The following is a 21,330-nucleotide window of genomic DNA, read 5'->3' on the forward strand; positions in this document are numbered from 1 at the left end:
TAGGAGATAAAATGAACGGTGATAAGGTACCAGCCAATCAGCTCCTAACTGCCATATTACAGGCTGTGTTTGAAAAATGACAGTTAGGAGCTGATTGGCTGGTACCTTATCACCGTTCACTTTATCTCCTAACACAGCGTAGTAAATAGACCCCTTTATTTCCTATGCTGATTCATTTGAGGAATATCTACCACTATGTGCACTAATAAAGGACAAAGGATAAATGACTACAAGAGAGACTTTGGGCGAGATTCCAGTGAGTATGCCCTACTGTATGTTTTAAGAATTTAAAACCAAACCCAGGTTGTTTTTGCCTTTGTTTTGTCTGTGCTGTCTGTCTTTCCATTATTCAACACTCGGGGCAAAATGTAATAGTGTCCGAGTTTGCCAAATGTGCGAGTATAGAACTATACTATTACTTGCACATTTTCAGAACTCACCCTATATAATAGGGTGCGAGAACATGCAAATTCGCAAGTTTCTCACATCCCCGCAACTCGCAATGGCAAGACTCACATCCAGATGTTCTGCCATTGTGAGTATACAACTCGAGCAATGTAAGTGCGAGTGTTTAACTCGCACACTTTTACTGACCTAAAACTCATAAAACAATAGACCTGCATCAGGTTAGCGAGTATAGCCTGAGCAGGTCTGAGTTACACAGAAACATGCACAGATCAGTGAGATCCATGCATGCTTCTGTGTTAAATAAACCTATATAACAGTAAAAAATATAAATGACGTGGAGTCCCCCCTAAAAGCACAATCAGCACCAGGCTTTTTTTGATGAAAATATAGGGGATCCCTAAGTTTCCCCCCCCCCTGTGTTTTCACAACCGGGACCGGCTCAGAAAAGCCCGGTGCTGGTTGTGCTTTTGGGGGGAAGCCCACGTAATTTTTTTCTTAATTTTTACTATTTTTTTAAACACAAAAGTCTTCACGGATCTCATTGATCTGTGAAGGCTTCTGTATAACTCGCACCTTGTAATGGAACTCGCATCACAAGGTTTGAGCTTTCATACGAAAAAACTCACATGGACTCACACAATGTAATAGCCTCGAACTCACAAGTTCGCAGGCATTACATTTGCCGAGCTGTGCGACAAACTCGCACCTTTAAATGTGCGAGAAGGTACGAGTTTGTCCTTCACAAAAGATTCGGACCCCATTACATTTGGCCCTATACAGGTAACTCTCAAAGGTTTGATACATCTCCTCCATCGTGAGATATTTTTGACAGTAACAAACTCAACATAACTACAGTAGGAAGCCCTCAATAATAAGAAGGCCTCTTAAAAAAAATATATGTGTCCTGAGTCTAATCAAGCACATCCTAATGGTGATTCAGGTCAATGTATTAATACAATTGGAAATGAGTTGGCAATATTATGAGCAAGCTCTTATTCTGAGCCATTAATTCTGCCTACACTCATTTTTGATCACTGAGTAATAGTTGAACAGTTAGAGCTGTTAGTTCTCCTTAGGATATTTATTTTTCTTATTTATGGGAATTGGCAGCTTCCATAATAACAGCTGCTTCTGTCCCAGTTTTAGGGGACTGAGCGCCTTTTAAGGTTTTCTTTTTACTGTAAGACACAAGAGCTGGGATTGCAGCATTGCGCAAGGTATGAAGGCAGTCATAGCTGTCATATAGTGGGCGTTTCCTCAATACATTAAAAAACTAAAATAATATACCATAGTGTTTGTCAGCACAGTAAATATAGTGTTCTTCTTTGTAGCCCCATTTACATCAAATGTAAATTAAATAAAATTTTATGCACTCAGATTCCTAATTTACTTCCACTGGCAATCAAATGTATACTGATGCAAATAATTTACATACAATAACATGAAACAGTAGGTAAGCAAACAGGGTATACTTGTGGTACCAGCAATGGCAGTTGAGTCTTTGGATCCTGAAGTGAGATTGGCATTCTTCAAGTAGTAGGGCAGCACAGACGGTGTAATGGTTAGCATTACTGCCTCACAGCACTGAGGTCATGGGTTCGATTCCCACCATGGCCTTACCTGTGCTTGCGTGGATTTCCTCCAGGTACTCCGGTTTCCTCCCACACTCCAAAAATATACTGGTAGGTCAACTGGCTTTTAAGAAAATTACCCCTAGTGTGTATGTGTGTGCGCATGTGATATGGAATATAGATTGTAAGCTCCACTGGGGTAGGGACTGATGTGAATGGCCAAATCTTCTCTGTAAAGCGCTGCGGAATATGTGTGTGCTATATAAATAACTGGTAATAAATAAATAATAAGTAGATCTTAAAAACAAGCCTCTCTGTGGTGTGATTGGTACCACCTTGTCATTTCCCATTGCCTTCACAAGTTCTTAACTGTTTTATATTTGTGAGAAGATCGTTATGTGGGAGCAGGGCCATGGAGGTGGGCCCTGGCACTGGGTGGGGAGCTGTGGTTGCTGGTGTTACCCTCTGCATCGGAGCCCCACCGGCCAGCTGACGATACATATGGAAAATGCGGTAAAACCCTGAAAACAGGGGTTCACCACATTTTCCATTTAGATCATCCCGGCCATAGAGAGCTCTGACCGGCACAGTTCTCTGCAAAAGTCTACATGTATGTCGGAGGGGGATCTGCTGCACACGCCCAGAAGCAGCAGTTCCATCCTTACGTCATTTTGCATCCGCCACTTCAGGGGAGTGTGAGAAGCAATAAAGCCTTGCAGCTTGTGCTCCCAGGTGGTCCTGTGCTCCCTGATTGTCCTCATCGTGTCTAGTATGTGCACTGCTGCTGGCCGCTGTGACTCTGAGCCTTGCTGTCCCCATTAGTGTCTGCCTGCCTCTCCCAGTCGTCAGTGACCTACTTACTGTGCAGTATAGTAAAAGTGACAGTTATCTGCACTCACCATCAGGGCACTTTGTATTTATGCAGTATATATATATATATTGTGACAAGAATCACATAGACCGGGTAAAATCCAATAGAAGCTTTATTTCCTCACAACAGGCAGGAATACAGGACAGTGCAATGTTCACAGTCAAGATGTTATAGGCTGGTACACAGAATCTTCCAAACAGCAATACAGTTCTTTTAGTGGACTCACAGATCCAGGATCCCTAACAGTAGTCAGCCCCGGATCTATAAATTGGGCGACTATTACACCGTCAGGATCAGTTAACCAGGGTCTCTGCAGCTCTGTTACCAGTTTCTAGAGCTCGCATTGCACCCCCTCTTCCTCCCCTAGCTTCACCATACGGTTGCTTGGAGGTTCGGGACCCACAAGCTTTCTGGAAAGTGCATCAGCATTGAGGTGCTGTTTCCCTGGTCAATGCTATACCTCAAATTTGAATGGCTGTAAAGCCAAAAACCAGCGGGTCACCCAGGCATTCACCTCTTTGTTTGTGTGCATCCACTATAAGGGAGCATGATCTGTGACTAGCCGGAATTCCCGCCCCAACAGATAATATTTTAGCGACTCTACTGCCCATTTAATCGCCAATCACTCCTACTCCACAGTTGAGTACTTGCGTTCTCTGGGCAGCAATTTCCGGCTAAGATACAGTATGGGATTCCCCTCCCTGTCTACCTTCTGGGGAAGGACAGCTCCTAAGCCTGTCCCAGAGGCATCAGTCTGCAACACAAACTGCTTCTTAAAGTCAGGAGTTTGCAAAACAGGCTACACACAAAGCTCGTCTTAAATCATGCCAGGCAGCCTCTTCTGGCCTAGACCACATTATCTGATCTGGAGATTGTTTCTTAAGGAACTCAGTCAGTGAAGCCACCCAAGTGGCAAAATCACGTATGAACCTACGGCAATAACCCACCAGACCAAGGATTATTCTGAGTTGTGATTTACATTTCGGTTTAGGCCAGGTGAGGACTGCTTCCACCTTACTGAGATGAGGCTTAACCTGCCCTCTGCCTACGATATATATCCCCTCCACCATTCCAATGGCACATTTCTCAGGGTTAGCGGTAATCCCATGTGCCCGTAAAGACTGTAACATTGCCTCTACCCTTGGAAGGTTTGACTCCCAGTCAGAGCTAAAGATGACACTTTGTCTAAATATGCAGCTGCATTCTTCTTGTGGGGCCGAAGCAACTTATTCATAGCCCTCTGGAAAGTTGTTGGCACTCCATGCAAGCCAAAAGGCAGAATGTTATTGATGTTAATAATACTATAGAAACAAAATCAGATCTAATTTACAAGATTTAAGCTGTTTAATTCAGCTTTTTAAAGAAACACGAAACTGAAAACGAACCAAGACACTTGAGGGTAGTTTTCCCAAAACCAAAATCATAACATTTGAGGGTGGTTTTACCCAGGCTAGCCGTCAATCTGGCTGTTTCTTCCAGGAGAGGCAGCCAGCTCGGCGCAGCAAAGGGGGCGTGGCACGGTTTTGTGGGCGGAGGCGTTAGACGTGACCATGCGATCGCATCATCGTGGCCCCGCCCCACTACACAATGCCGTGATTAGCAGGGGGGGCCACGATGACGCGATTCAATGCAAATTGCGTCATCAGTTCCCCCTGGAACGGCCACCTATTGCAAGATGAGAGCAGATGCCAGTGGGGGGTGCAGGGAATTGCAGGCGGGTGGCGCCGGCCGGGAGACTTGCCCACTATTCCGGGGGGCCAGGAGTGACACCCAATTTCATAAGGCTCCCAACCATTTCGGGAGTGTAGGCAAGTATGGTTTTACCAAAACCAAAACACGGGGGCCCGTGCACATCTCTAGTACCTACATCATGAGAGAGATTCAACTCATTATCTTTTTAGTAGACTCCCATAGCAGACCTGTGGGAGACCTCATGCTAATATTATAATATAATATAGTACAGTGGCGTATCTATCATGGGTGCAGGGTGTTTTATGCACATGGGCCCATGGGTCCAGCACTGCCCCCAGCACTGACCACTGTGCCTCCTGTGCAGTGCATCGACTCCCTGTGCTTCTCACACATCACCATCTTGTCAGTGATGGCACCACATGTGCAAGAATCTTTGCTCTCTTCTGTACATGTGCAATCATTCTGAATTGATCACTCAAAAGATGGTGCCGCAGGAGAAAACATACAGAGCCGGCGCACAGGAGGCACATTTCATAAGGGGGCTAACACTTCATGGTGGGGGGACCTACGGCACATGCCCCCCCAGTTCTTAATATGCTCCTGGCTTAATTTTAACAAGAGATCTGAAGATTCACCTTCAAACTCATAAGAAACTTCAATGTTCTTTTACACCAACGCTGATCTCTCATACAACTTTGTGTTTGGCTCGCACAAGCTCAGTGGACAGGGCCAAACTTAAATTGTATCACAAAAGCTAATGTATAAACTTTATTTAAGTATTAGGACCACAGGATGTGTTTGTTCTAAAAAAAAAAACATGTAAAATCTTAAACATAAACAAGGGCAGATCCCACAGAAGAAATTAAAATAGGAGTTATCTCTTTTCTTAAAGATGTGCCCCTAGTGTGGAAATAAAGCCTTTAGGAGCATGAGAGTTCACACTAAATTAAGTTAATTTGCCCATGCATTAGCTGCATTTATGATGACCCTCACCAATGTTGGACTGGAACATGAAGAGCCAACCAGAGAATTCAGTGGTAGTGGCCCAAGCTTAAGGGGTGTGGCCAGCCTCCAGAGGGGGTAAAGCCAGCCACCACAGGGGGACTTGTTCAACCATCAGAGAAGACATGCTAAGAACAGGGCTCTTTTATAATGAAGGGGACAGGGTGTGTCAAAACTACCCACTTGATCAGCAGGAGGGCAAATCTTTGTGTAGTTTCCATAGAATGAGACCAACCATCCATGATACTGCTCTACCAATTTAATAACCTGTATAGGAGGGGGTAGGGAACTCAAGCAGTAGGGCCCACCAGGGATTTCTCCTGTGTACCTGTGGGCCAGTCCTGCCCTCTCCATAAAACAGCCACTAATCAGTACAAGCGAGGAAACAGTAAAAGGAGAGAAACAGGGCAAATGAAAAGAGTAGAGCTGCCTCAGTGGACTAAAAAACATTCAAAATGCTCTCTTGTTTAGCAGCGGATAAGGTGGCAAAATAAATAGGTTATGCCTGCAAAAAAAATTGCTGCTTCACGCCTCAGAAATTGGTGATTTTGACAAATCATACCTTGTTAAATAAACCCAAGTGAGGGAGTTTGAAAGGAAAAGTTAGCAGTGCTTCCAAGGACCTATTTTACAGATATGGTAATCCATCCTGCCCTGGGTGTCTTTCTCACAGAGTAAAATAACTTTCACTAGGAACTATGGAGGCACACATAAAAAAACACAGAGGGGGTTTCCAGCTGCTCATAAACTCCCTGGAGAGTGGCTGAAATCATTACCACAAGAGCAGTAGTTTATAATATAATACAGCTATGACCACAATCTGCAGTATAGAGGAGAGCTTTGGGCACTATTTGCAGTATAGAGGACAGAAAGGACCTGCTATACATGCCTAATGGCAGCAGATTCTTCCAACCTTCTGCTGTGGGTGTGGAACTGAGGACATAATTCAGCAGTGCATGGATTTCCTGGCCTCTTCCTCTAAACTGTGGCAGTTGGCTGCGGGACCCCATGGGTCACCGCAAGGGGCCGATGGTACACAGATTATCCAATGCTGCTTTGGACAACGCAGCTCGGGTAAGTAATGCACAAGAGGTGTAATGCCTTCTGCTGCATTACCATATCTGCAAAGATCGCAATTGTAAAGCTGCCTGCGTGCAGCTTTGCAATTACGATCCTTGCAGAATAAGGTCCTGAGAGCTTAATCAGCACTCCTGTCCAGAGAGACCAGAGAGCAGCTTCCTGCAAAAAGAAACAGGTGTCTTACCATTAGGTGGGAGAATGCGTGCTTAAACATTTCAGTTCTCTCTCCTATTGGCTATACTACATGTTTATTATTGTTGCAGATGTACAATATACACAGTTGTTGATATATACACTGTTATTGCTGCAGATGTACAGTATACACAGTTGTTAATATATACCCAGTTATTGTTGCAGATGTACAATAGACACAGTTGTTGCTATAGACTCAGTTATTGTTGGAGATGTACAGTAGACACAGTTGTTGATATAGACTAAGTCATTGTTGCAGATGTACAGTAGATACAGTTGTTGATATAGACTCAGTCATTGTTGCAAATGTACAGTATATAGTTGTTGCTATAGACTCAGTTATTGTTGCAGATATCTAATACACAGTTATTGCTATATACTCAGTTATTGTTGCAGATGTACAGTAAACACAGTTGTTACTATAGACTTCGTCTTTGTTGCAGATGTACAGTAGACACAGTTGTTGATGTAGACTGAATTATTGTTGCAGATGCACAGTAGACACAGCTGTTGCTATAGACTCAGTCTTTGTTGCAGATGTACAGTTTACACAGTTTTTGATATAGACTCAGTCATTGTTGCAGATGTACAGTAGACACAGTTGTTGCTATAGACATATAGAGTTATTGTTGATATTATTGGTTCAAATATTGTTGTTTTTTTGAGTTAGTTGTTGCTGTTGTAGACTGTTATATATTGTAGACCCAGTTGTTGTTATTGTAAAATGGGCTTTAAATACCATTGGCTCACTTATTGTTGATTTTGTAAGTTAATTTGTTGATGATGTTGTTGACTCAGGTGTCACAGTCATGGTAGAGTTAGGTATTGCTAATGTTAATGGGGTTGTTGATGTCAACTCTGCTGAAGTAGTTGACTCAGATGTTGAAGATGTAGATTCAGTTAGAAGTTACTGGTTCAATTGCAGATTTTTTAGACTCTGCTGTTGTTGATGTTGTTAACTTAGTTATTCATGTTGTACACTAAGCAGTTGTTGTGTCAGTCGTTATTGCTGTTCTAAACTCAGTTATTGATATAGTAGAATCACTGGTTGATGTTATGAGGGTGTTGCGGTTACTAATGTAGCAATGTATATTATCCATGTCCTTGTCCTGCATTGTATTGTACTGTAAGTCTTTAGACACATATTTGTTTATATATTTTGTAAGGCAATGTGGAACACTTGTGGTGCCATATAAATAAATGATGATGACAATAATAATAATAATAATAATAATAATAATAATAATAATGTTTGCTCAGTTATTGATAATATAGGGTCAAATATTCTTGATGTTGTTTATTCAGTTGTTGCTATTGTTTATAGTTTTATATATTGTAGACTGTTGCTGTTCATATTTAAAATTGGACTGCAGATGTCATAGGGTCACTTATTGTTGATTTTGTAAGTTCAGTTGTAGATTTTATAGACTGCTGTTGCTGATGTTAACTCTGTTACTGATATTGTAGACTCAGCAGTTGTTGTCTCAGTCATTGTTGTTGTTATAGACTCAGTTATTGTTGTTTTTTTGATCAGATGTTGTTGAATCAGTTGCTGCTTTTGTTGATTCAGCTGTTATAGATGTTTTAGACTCAGATGTTATTATTGTCATAGGGTCACTTCTTGATGTTATTAGTTGAGTGTTTCTCGCTGCTGTTGCCTCAGTTATGTGTATGTACTAGCTGAAAAAAAATGACCTTAGGTTCTGTGTACATGTCCCAATATAGCATAAACAAGATTAGTTGGTATTATAGTCTTAGTTGTTGGTGTCACCCACTTCATTTTCCATATTATCTTCTCACTGCTTGTGGATAATGTTTGTTCTGAACCAATTGTGCTGCAAAATGGGGCCTAATCAAAAGGATAATCTGCAACTTGGTCATAAATATAGAAAAATAATCCCCTACAGATTCTGGGACTAATGAATGTGATTATTTGATCTCCTGCCTTGTACTTGGATTACATGATATGAAGCACCTTCCACACGTGTCCCATGACAAGTCGCTTTGGAGCCCTTTATACAGCTAAGGCCATATTCAAATAGCAACAGCAGCACAGCGCCGCTTTGTGGCACTGTAAATAGTTTTTTTTCTGAGGGGGAGTGGCCACATATCCCATTAGGCCACACCCACTCAAGAGTACTGGGGCCTGGCCCTGCCCACCATGTTCCATCTGTATACAGTAATTAGACTAAAGGTATGTTTATCATACATATTGATAATGTATTAATACAACTATATACTGAATGTTCCATGGATGGGTAAATACTTAGTATTTGTAAAGAATAAGCAGTGAGATGGGGGCAGTCACTGCGCCCATAACAAACTGCAGTAGGTATGGGGGCTGTGTGACATGTCTGCATATTCAGGACTAAGAAAAAAGACAATTCCAATATGAGACATTAAGCATCAGACAACCCAGCATTCACATTTACATGAAGTTTAGATGGAGAACAATTATGCTAAACATCATGTCCACCTTCCGTATCCTTTGTAGAGCCCCCTACCCCCTTCACCTAAAAATCCCCTTCCTCAGGCTCTGGCAGCTGGCCTAACACTGATGCTCATAAACTTTCTGTATTTCTGAAGCACAGGAACAAGGGGGTAATTACTGCACAGTAAGAGATGCGGGTAGTGATGGGAACACCCAATTGAATGGGTGCTGTACATGTCCTTCCATGGAGTCATCAGTCTAATGGACGCAGATATAGAGGATGACCTGATACCATTGGGATCTCTGGATTATAAGTAAATTCAGTCTGTTTTCACCTGATGCCCTGTTCCCCGGTTTAGCATATAAGTAAGACGTCATTATGAGAACGCATGTCAGTATGAGATCTGTGCTCTAAAACAGTGAAACTCACACACTCCTTATGGTCTATAGGTCAGCAGTTCTCGGTTATTTCCCACCTGGGTACCCCCTGGCAGCCCACTGGCATTATCTGTAAACGAAACATTTGTAATGTTTAAATCTGTAAACGAAACATTTGTAATGAATATAATCGCTGCTAGATAAAATGTTTACTCTGCTCTATGTGAAAGCGATAAATGCTGCTGTATTCACAAGAATTAAAAATAATTACCCAATAGTAGAATAAATTGTACATAGTTTTACAGTTTATGAAGCATTTATATTGACAATAAAACTGTAGTGCACATCTGCTTTCTGTTGCAGAGATACAGGGATATACTTTCTCATTATGTTATCAGGGTCATACTGTGCTACATGGGGCTAGAGACCACTAGGATACTACTTACTCTCTGTGTCTAATTATTGTCTGGACCCCCCCCCCCCCCCTCTCTTACCGCCATTTTAGAACATAGTTGTTATTTTGAATTGAGGCCAGAATGTCTCTTGAATCTGCACTTGCAGGCGGCCCTCCCACCCTTTGTTTGTTTCCTACCCTGTGTTGTGGTCGGAGGGGTTTGGGGGTGGGGTTGAATCAGCCTGGACACTTGGTTGTAGCCATACTTATTAATTACTCATAGGCTGCTTCATCAACAATGGCTTAGTTCAAAGTGTTATTAAGATTTTGAAATGAAGTTATTCATGAGTTACACAGAAGGATAACAATCCTTGCTGGCCAAAAAACCTTCATCCTCTCTTACCTTTACTTGTTGGTATGTCCATGGCCCGCTTGCTGGCAGTCAGTGTATCACTGCTCCGCCCACTGTGGCCTGACCATCAGAGTCTTCTGTATCAGCTCACATAAGTGTAACTTGCCCCAGAGATGGATCTGCTGCTTTTCTGTTGCAAAGTGTCATCATATATCATGTTTTGGGGATAAATGTCCTGGGCCAACCCCTCTGTCCTCGATGATGTCCCACATTGTAACAGCACAAATCTGTGGGTTTCCTCCGGGTACTCCGGTTTCCTCCCACACTCCAAAAATATACTGGTAGGTTAATTGGCTCCCAACAAAAATTAATCCTAATGTGTATGTGTGTGAGCATGTGGTAGGGAATGTAGATTGTAAGCTCCACTGGGGCAGGGACCAATGTGAATGGACAAATATTCTCTCTGTAAAGCGCTGAGGAATATGTATGTGCTATATAAATAACTAGTAATAAATAATAAATAAAAATCTGCCTCCTCAACTTCTGCCTAATCGTCCTAATGATACACAATGCTTGCATCCTCTCCTACTCACCCCAGGCGCTTCCACTTCTCGCCTAGGGATTGTGATGCTGTTCTTGCAGCTTCCGCTCTATGTGCATCACATGAAGTACAAGCTCTATGTAGGTGTTTCCATATGTATTTGAAGTTGTTTGAAGTGAGCTCATCATAATCTATAAAGCCTTTTAGAGCACTAATATGCCTTGCAAGTGCCTCAGTATCTGCACTGGTGGTCAGAGCTTTTGCTGCTTGGCATAGCATTGCCCTCAGAAGGTGTTTATCAGCCAGGGTATGATAAATGGTCTGTATGTATTCAGTGTCCCTCCAATCACTGCCCTCTTCCAGGACGTTATCCTTGCAGCCCAGATGTGGAAAGCACTGGATGAGGCAGACCACGGCAGCTGATACCACGTCTGAGTTATTGCTGTGCAGATTTACCATTACTGAGGGGCAATGCTCCTTAACTAGTCTGGTGATGGCACTAAATGGAAACACTCTGCATCGCTGCACTAGCTCCCCACACAGCTTAGCTGTATGGCGTTGGAGGACTTGGTTTGCATTATTTAGATATCTTGCAGTGTAGCTGAGGGTTTTATTATATGTGTACCAAGTTTTCTCTTCATCAATCAAAAGATCAAGTGCCTATTAGTAATGACCAGCTGCCCCTTTGCGAGGACCTCATTTATCATGTTACCCTAACGCACAAGTTTTACCAATGGCATATCGGCAGTCATCCTCTTTTTCTTGTCCATCTTAATAATGGCCATCTTCTCCATCTCCTTCGTCAGGATGTTAATCATTCGCACAAGGTTTTCAGTGGCATAGTGGAAATGATCTCAGGTAAACGCCTCTTTATCACCGGAGAGTGGAGGAGCTTCATGTCATGGAGGATCACTTTGGTGTTATCAGTAAGCTCCCCAGGGGGCAGCATGGCTGGTAACTTCTTATTATTCTCCCCTCCCTCATGCAGCATCACATCAGATGAATCAGTTTCCATTGTGTAAAAATCAAAAACTTCAGATACCAGGGAAGGAGGTGTCTAAAGGGGTAATGGTGGCCATGTTATCTGCTCCTTACCAGGAGATGTTCTTCAGTCTTTTTCAAGTCCTTATTGGATATGTCAATCAGGTCCCTTTTTAAAATATGTTAATCAGGTCCTTATCGAAAGAGGACAATCAGGACCTTATTGGAAGATGTTAATCAAAGGTCCGTATCAAAAGTCGTTTTCCATAGTTACCTAACTAAAATAAGCAGAAATGACTCAGTGAGTAGCAATGTACGACAGGATGTCACCACAAAGTGGCTGGCAGTAACTGGGCATCCTTTATATAGGGCTGTGTCCTGGATGGCGACATTGCAATGCATGTAGTGCTGGATTATTAACACGGTAGCCAGGGCAGTCACCCAGGGGCCATGGGGAGGGGGCGAGCACACATGGCTACATCACCAGTGTTGGATTTTCCTGTGTTGGGGTCAGGCTGAAACAAATGACGTGCAACAGGCATAATGTGAATTCGAGGAAGATCAGCTCTGTGCCCTATCTACCACATTTATACAGCATCGGGACATGTTTGTGTGACCCCATCAGTAGCTGCACAGATAGGACATTCACCAAGGATAAAGCTGATGGCCTCTAATAACACACTGTCACCTCCATCTGCTACAATTGTCATTGTTATAAATAAGAGGCACTAATACTAATTCCCTTCTTTATATATCAGGTGTTCCCCAAACCTCTTATTCCACGTATCCACTTGCCGACAATGAAGGACTGCGCGGTAACGATATCATTATTGTTCAGTCATTCATTATACTGTGCAGTGCCCACACTGAACGATATGTCATTCAGAGCAGGCACCCTCCCTCCTCCTCGAACATGCACAACCTGCTGATACCGGCAGGTTGGCCTGCATGTTCAGGCGATGATAGATGTCGAAAATGACCAGCGGGAGCACGCATCGCTGGTCGTTCCGACATTTTGGTGCACGATTAATGAGCGATTGAACAATAACGATGTTATTATCGTTCAATCGCTCATTTTAATCATCTAGTGGATACGCACCTTTAGACTGTAAGCTCAATGGGGCAGGGTCAGCTTTACCTTTTGTTTTATGTCACTGTATGTCATCTGTTTATGTCATGATCCCATAAGCGTACAGCACAGTGTAGGTTGTCAGCACATAATAGAATACCTTATTTATCTGAATCGATATATAAAGTTAGGGACTCTGATGTGGTAAAAGGGACTTTGTAGCCCGATAGCAGGGCCTATGCAGCATATCCAGAACATGACCCCTCCCGAGAAATGCTAGTACTACTGAGCTTCCCCAGGCACCTCTTGCTTGGTGTATGGTTACCATGCAATCCTTCCCAAAATGTGAGCAGGACTCAACCCTGATGTCAGCTACAAATATTCTCTAAGCACAAAGAGGCCTATTTATTAATCAATTCTGCCCTTAAAATTAGAGATGAGTGGGTTCAGTTTCCTAGAAACCAAACCCACTTGAACTTACAGATTACGAGTGAATCTGAGCAGTGGCTTGGGTTTTCCTGCCAAGCTCAGATTTCAAAACGATGGCAAAATATCATCTTCCCGTCGTTGGATCTTGCATGTTTTGGATTCTATATAAGTGGAATGGTGTACCAGTGGTGATCAGGCGCCATTTCACACTGGAGATCCGATGGATTGGTTGTAGGCAGACAGGGCTCTTAGCTGTTGAACTTGTTGTGATTGTAAAAGCTACAAACAGTGAAAGTGGTCAGCCCCAGCTAAAAAATTACTGCACACAGTGTATCTAAAGCTTGTAAAGGCAGGGCAGGGCCGCAACTAGTGGGGGAGGGCTAAGGGGGCTTATGACCCGGGTGCCGGACTTGAGGGGGTGCCGGGGAGAGGCTGCTGGGAGGGTAGGTTGCTGCTCTTGTGGGTTTGGAGCTGCATCCTGTCCTTGAGAGGCACAGAGACACAGTCAGTCTAATGTGGTGCCGGTTGCAAGCCAATTGGTGCTTGCGGACCGGCAGCAAATCAGCAGTGGTTGCTGGTCTGTGAGCTCCAATTGGTTCACGGACAGCACCACATTACAACGATGGCAGTACTGAAAGTTCCCCAGCGTGTGGCAGCCCCGTCCCGCGCCACCCCAAGCTCACCCACCGCACAGCCCTGGCAGGTAAGAGAAGGGAGATGGAGCCTTACTATGGCTTAATGTAAAAAGATGCCTTACTGTGGCTTAATGTGTAAGGAGCCTTACTGTGGCATAATGTGTAAGGGGCCTTACTGTGGCATAATTTGTAAGAGGCATTACTGCGGCATAATGTATATGGGCACTACATTACTGAGGCATAAATGTATAAGTGGCATTACTGTGGCATAATGTATAAGGGGCATTACTGTGGCATAATGTATAAGGGGCATTACTGTAGCTTAATGTATAAGGGGCATTACTGTGGCATAATGTGTTATAAGGGGCATTACTGTGTAACAAAACCACACACCCTTTTCATCCTCTATGTTGTATTTTTTGGGGTGATTGCCAAATTATGGCCTTCCCCCGGGTGACAAAATTCCTAGTTTCGGCCCTGGGCAGGGGCACTGTGTCTTTGGACTCAGTGGAGGAGTTCAAGGGGCAGTAGGCACTGAGGGTCTGATTCAGACCCGGTCGCAAGCGCTGTGCGCTCGCAACTGGGTCGATGATGGGCCAGTGCGCATGCGTACGACGGAGCCGGCTCCGTCGTGTGCATGCGCGAGACCCGGATAGCGATGGGCACTCCGTCGCTCCGGGTCTCGCAACAAAGGGGGCGTGCTGTCGATGTTGAGTGACAGCACGCCCTTTTGGTGGGCGGCCCTTGGGTGTGGCTGCCCAAACGGAGGCGTTTCCATGTGAACACCTCCGTCTGGGGCCGGCCCCACTGACATCACGAGTGATGTCAGTGGGAGAGATTTCGGCTCTGTTAGAGCCGAAATCTCTCTGGGGCTTGCGGCAACGAGACCCTACCACAAGGGTCTCGTCGCAAGCCCAATGGTCAAGATGGTCTTGACCATCGCGACCATCTTCCTGGCCGCACGCTATAGCTGTGGGTGGTCACCCACAGCTATGCGAGCGGCCAGGAGGCCGTTCAAAAAAAAAATAGCCTGGCCCTGATTCAGAGCGAGCGCTCTGTCAGAGCGAGCGGCTCTGAATCCGAGCCTGATTAAGGTCCACATGGGCCTAGAGCTGAAATTTTTGAAGGGCCTATTGTGTGCCACTGCAGGGAAGTATGACCAGCACTGTGGCAGTGTGACTAATGATGTGAGGGCGTGCCTAGTGTGTGGGTGTGATCTACACAGAGTGTGTGGCTATCTTTCCTTGATGGCTAGAATAGTTTAGATTAATAAGAAAAAAAAGAGAAAAGAAAAATAATCCAAAATTGTTTTGGCATATTTCTATAAGTGTGCATCCCACATCCATAGCCACTGCAATGCTGAAGGTGGTGATTGATCATCATCACCCTTCAGTGTTGCAGCAGCTCCCTATACACAAACTCACACATTTTAAATAATATATACAGTCAGGTCCATAAATATTGGGACATTGACAGAATTTTCATATTTTGGCCTCTATTCACCACCACAATGGCTTTGAAATGAAACAAACAAGATGTGCTTTAACTGCAGACTTTCAGATTTAATTTGAGGGTAATTACATCCCAATCAGGTGAACGGTGTAGGAATTACAACGGTTTCTATATGTGCCTCCCACTTTTTAAGGGGCCAAAAGTAATGGGACAAACTAAACAATCCTATATCTAACTTTCACTTTTTAATACTTTGTTGCAAATCCTTTGCAGTCAATTACAGCCTGAAGTCTGGAACGTATAGACATCACCAGACGCTGGGTTTCATCCCTGGTGATGCTCTGCCAGGTCTCTACTGCAAATGTCTTCAGTTCCTGTTTGTCCTTGGGGCATTTTTCCTTCAGTTTTGTCTTCATCAAGTGAAATGCACGCTCAATCAGATTCAGGTCAGGGGATTGAGTTGGCCATTGCATAACATTCCACTTTTTAACATTAAAAAACTCTTTGGTTGCTTTTGCAGTCGGGTCATTGTCCATCTGCACTGTGAAGTGCCGTCCAATGAGTTCTGAAGCATTTGACTGAATATGAGCATATAATATTGCCCGAAACACTTCAGAATTCATTCTGCTGCTTTTGTCAGCAGTCACATCATCAATAAATAGAAAGGAACCAGTTCCATTGGCAGCCATACATGCCCACTCCATGACACTACCACCACCATGCTTCACTGATGAGGTGGTATGTTTTTGATCATGAGCAGTTCCTTTCCTTCTCCATACTCTTCTTTTCCCATCACTCTGGTACAAGTTGATCTTTGTCTCATCTGTCCATAGTATGTTGTTCCAGAACTGTAATGGCTTTTTCAGATGTTGTTTGGCAAACTCTAATCTGGTCTTCCTGTTTTTTTGACTCACCAATGGTTTACATCTTGTGGTGAACCCTCTATATTCACTATTGTGAAGTCTTCTCTTGATTGTTGACTTTGACACATATACACCTACCTCCTGGAGAGTGTTCTTGATTTGGCCAACGGTTGTGAAGGGGTTTTTCTTCACCAGGGAAATAATTCTTCTGTCATCCACCACAGTTGTTTTCCGTGGTCTTCCGGGTCTTTTGGTGGTGCTGAGCTCTCCGGTGCGTTCTTTCTTTTTAAGAATGTTCCAAACAGTTGATTTGGCCACACCTAATGTTTTTGCTATCTCTCTGATGGGTTTGTTTTGATTTTTCAGCCTAATGATGGCTTGCTTCACTGATAGTGACAGCTCTTTGGATCTCATATTGAGAGTCGACAGCAACTGATTCCAAATGCAAATGTCACACCTAGAATCAGCTCCAGACCTTTTACCTGCTTAATTGATAATGAAATAACGAGGGAATAGCCCACACCTGTCCATGAAATAGCTTTTGAGTTGATAGTCCCATTACTTTTGGCCCCTTAAAAAGTGGGAGGCACATATAGAAACCGTTGTAATTCCTACACCGTTCACCTGATTTGGATGTAATTACCCTCAAATTAAATCTGAAAGTCTGCAGTTAAAGCACATCTTGTTTGGTTCATTTCAAAGCCATTGTGGTGGTGAATAGAGGCCAAAATATGAAAATTCTGTCAATGTCCCAATATTTATATACTTTCTCAAGATGAAACATCAGACAAAGGAACTTTATGTATCCCCACAGTGTCTAAAACCTCATTTAAATACCCCCGCCACTTACCTGTGCTCACTCCTCATCTCAAAAAACAGAAATAACATCATCCATGTCCCGCCTACCTAAGGGCCGTATTCAATTAGACGCGAAAAAGTATTGCGGATGACGTCATCTCGCCAGGCAGAAACTTTTCGCCCTATTCAATTTCAAATAGTTTTCGTGTACGCGAAAATGCAATGCATTGTAATAGTCGAAAATGATTCATTTATGAATGGGTGGTGAAAAAAAGTGCAGAATTGCGATTTTGGGGTGCAAACGTAGGGAAACCACTCGGCACCCTTGGGACAGCCCCAAAAGCATAACTGCGTCAAAAAATCCCTACAAAAATTTAGGAACACCCCAAAAATGTCTTTGAAAATGGGGGCGAAAAAGTGAAAAGTGGGGTACAAACTTTTAAACTAGCGAAATAGACTTTTGGGGGGTCTGCAAGTATGGGGGAGGTGTTTTTTTGATTGCAGGTGCTTGATGAAGGTGCGTTTTTTACAACATCACTTTTGCGATTTTAATCGATGCTAGCACCCATTTTCAAGTAGCCCAAATGTGACAGGACTACTTATTCTCTCCAAAAAAACTGCTTAATACCATTCTTCACCACTTGTGCAAAGACGCTAATTAGAGGCAATTGACAGCACTTGCCAAATACCTTCAGTAGGGCTATTCGGGGAAATATATATTGATCCCCAATGTTAGTGCATCTTTTGAGGGCTGTCAAGCTGATTTCCCCATTTTTTACAGCACTTTTCGCCTGTTTGAGTATCGCCGGGACGCATTTTTCGCCTCCTTTGGAATTTAATATGGCGAATAGCGGGGGTGCACCCGATAAGTTTCCGCGGTCAAAACACGCGATGTAGGCAAAGTGTGGCAGGCGAAACCTTCCTGACTTTTCGCGGCTAATTGAATACGGCCCTATGTATTATATCTAACAAAACCAAAACACAGTATATAATAATGGGGTAGCTAACATGCATAATAAGCCCCATGTAGTACAGATAATGTGGGTAAATTGCGGCCAGTCCGTGACCAGAAGTGCTCGGCGCCACGCTTCCTATGTGCACGCCACTGGATTACACTATCACAGGAAGTAACAAAACAGGTTATGCGAGTACTGTGTACCTGCTTCCAACATCCACAGATTCCTGATAGCCACTACCAAGGTCCCACACTACTCACCTGTCAGTAGGAGACCGCCGCATAGTCACCGAACCATGACCGGAGGTACACTGTAAGGCACCTCCTGTTTGCACTCCAGCATGGATGTATATATATATACATGTATATGTATATATACATACATAGTTCCAATAAGCAGCACTCAGCAGTCTCGTTCAATAATGACATTGCACAGCTTCGTCGAGCAAAGTTTTGGGCTTTAATGCCCTTTATCAGGCTGCATACACATAACGAAGGGCATTAAAGCCCGAAACATTGCTCAACTAAGCTGTGCAATGTCACTATTGAACAAGATCGCTGAGTGCTGCTTAATGGAACTATGTGCATGATATGTTAGCGGGCACAGCGGCAGTTTGTAGTTGATGGGAAGGAGAGTGCTGCGCAGTTTGGAGTATATATATATATATATATATATACTGTATATATATATATATATATATATATATATATACTGTGTATGTATGTGTATATATATATATTATATATATATATATATATGACAATCAAAAGCGGCACTCTAGAGGCTTATTATATTATATAGTGAAACAACAACGTCTTTATTCCATCCAACATTTTGGGCCTCTTTCAGGGATCTAATGACAACGGAGGCCTGAAACTTTGGATGGAATGAAGACGTTGTTTCACTTTATACAGTATACCAAGTCTCCAGAGTACCACTATTGATTGTCCTATACATATTGTTATTTAGAAGAACCTACTTCATACTTGCCGTCATTCAGCTCCCTCCTTCCAGGAGGGAGCTGAATGTCTGCGCACAGCGGGGGGCGTGGCCGGGTAATGATGCCACATTGCAGAAAATAGTGGCATTGTGCAGCATGGGGCGGGGCCACGATGATCGCTTCACTGGCCCACCGCTGCAGTGGTTTCTAGTTTACTCTGGAGGGGGAGGGGGTAGGGAGGGTCGGCTTGCCTGCCTTTCCGGGGGGGGGGCGGGAGCGGCACCCGATATCCGGGAGGCTCCCGGCCAAATCGGGAGGGTAGTCAAGCCTGACCTACATACATACATACAGATAAACATGCAGACACAACCATTTTTACATACAAATAGACAGTGTGTATATGTGTGTGTATATATATATATATATACATACACTCACACGTACGTACATACATAGGTGCCAGACTAACCTGTTTGGTGATGCATGCTGCTTTTTTCTCATGGCTGGTGACAGCTGCCTTCCCTCCCATGCAATTCAGCTCAGCCTCTGCGTTCCATCCGCAGCGCTGACTTCTCATAATTTCTGTGTCCAAGCCTAGGGCCAGCTGTCAAAATGGCACTGGGTAAGGGGAATGGGCGGGGCTTTAGATAGCCCGGTCACCGGAGCTTCTAGTGACTCAGGGGAGGCAACTGTGGGCGGCCGAAGGGAGCTGCTTTAGCACGACCGGGATGTGGGGGCGGAGCTTCGGCCTACCTGGAGGTGGAGCTTCAGATGACATGGGGCAGAACTTCAGGCAGTCGAGGGGCAGGGCTTCGGACAGTCGAGGGGGCGGAGCTTCGGACGGCCAAGGGCAGGGGGGGGCTTGTTAGGCAATGGTACGGCTGCAGATCCTACGTTGTCAGATCATCAGATTCAATGCAATGCAGTGTTTGCAAGGAATTTTTTTTCTCCTGTCTGCACAGCAGTGACTGGATCCTGTGGACCTATTTAAATGGTGGGCTTGGAGCTGCACAGTATCATAGACCCCACAGTATCAGTGATATCTCCTGCCTTCAGCCTTTAGTACACTGCAGGAACCCTTAATTCATGCCAAAGCAGCAATTCCGCTTGAGTTAAAGGGGTGATAAGTGCAGTGGCCATGTATTTTTTATTAAAACTTGCAGCCATTTTACATAAAAATGCACATAAAAGGCTTACATAAAATAGAATAAATATTTACATTCCAATTTCTCAGAAACATAATCATAACAGAAAAAGAAAGTAAACAATTTCCTTCTTGAGTTTAATTTACTCTATGCTGCCCATCCAGTAGACGATTATACCTAGCGATGGAGCGATAACGATGGTTGTTATCACTCCATCGCTTGGTAATCACCGGAAAACGAGCAGTAAAAGGTTAAAAACGACCAGCGGTGCGCCCGCCCTCTGGTCGTTTTTAACATCTATCATTGCCCGAACATGATGGTCAACCTGACGACCGCCGTCAGGGTGCCATGTTCGGGGATGATTGATCTGCATACACTGAACATCTGAATGTTCAGTGTATGCACTTCACCCCGCGGGAGATGACAGCGTCGTAATCGTGCCGTCGTCCCCCGCATCGTTAAATGGATGGGCAGCATTAGGGTGCATACACACCAGGATGATATTGGCACGATTTGGCGTATCGGCACGACAACGCGTGTATATCGCCTAGTGTGTATGCACAATTGTGCGCTCCCGCTAGTCGCATGCGTTATCATATGATTGACTGTGCTGCATAGTCGATCACACGATATTGCATGTGGCGCCATACATATTTATGAAGGCCGGAACAAGTAATCGTTCCGTCATTCATTAAATTGTGCAGTGTGCACCGGCAATCATGCGATTGGCAAATCTCCCTGAACATCGGCACGATTGCCGGTCGTGTAGGTGTGTACCCAGCCTTACCCAACTTGAAATTCAATATAAAACTTAACCCTCAACATAATCTATCTTTGCCCTTTACTTTAAACTATTTCCCTTGTCCCTGTCTCTATTCCCTTTCTCTTTCCACACACCTTCCATGCCTCCATACACTCACTCATTCTCTCTCCCTCCACCACCATTGCATTCCCCATACACTCCCATTCTCTCTCCCTCCACCGCCATGCATTCCCCATACACTCCCATTCTCTCTCCCTCCACCACCATGCATTCCCCATACACTCCCATTCTCTCTCCCTCCACCACCATTACATTCCCCATACACTCCCATTCTCTCTCCCTCCACCACCATTGCATTCCCCATACACTCCCATTCTCTCTCCCTCC

Source organism: Taudactylus pleione, unplaced genomic scaffold (assembly GCF_031769625.1).
Source record: "Taudactylus pleione unplaced genomic scaffold, aTauple2 ptg000188l, whole genome shotgun sequence".
NCBI classification, from domain to species: domain Eukaryota; kingdom Metazoa; phylum Chordata; class Amphibia; order Anura; family Myobatrachidae; genus Taudactylus; species Taudactylus pleione.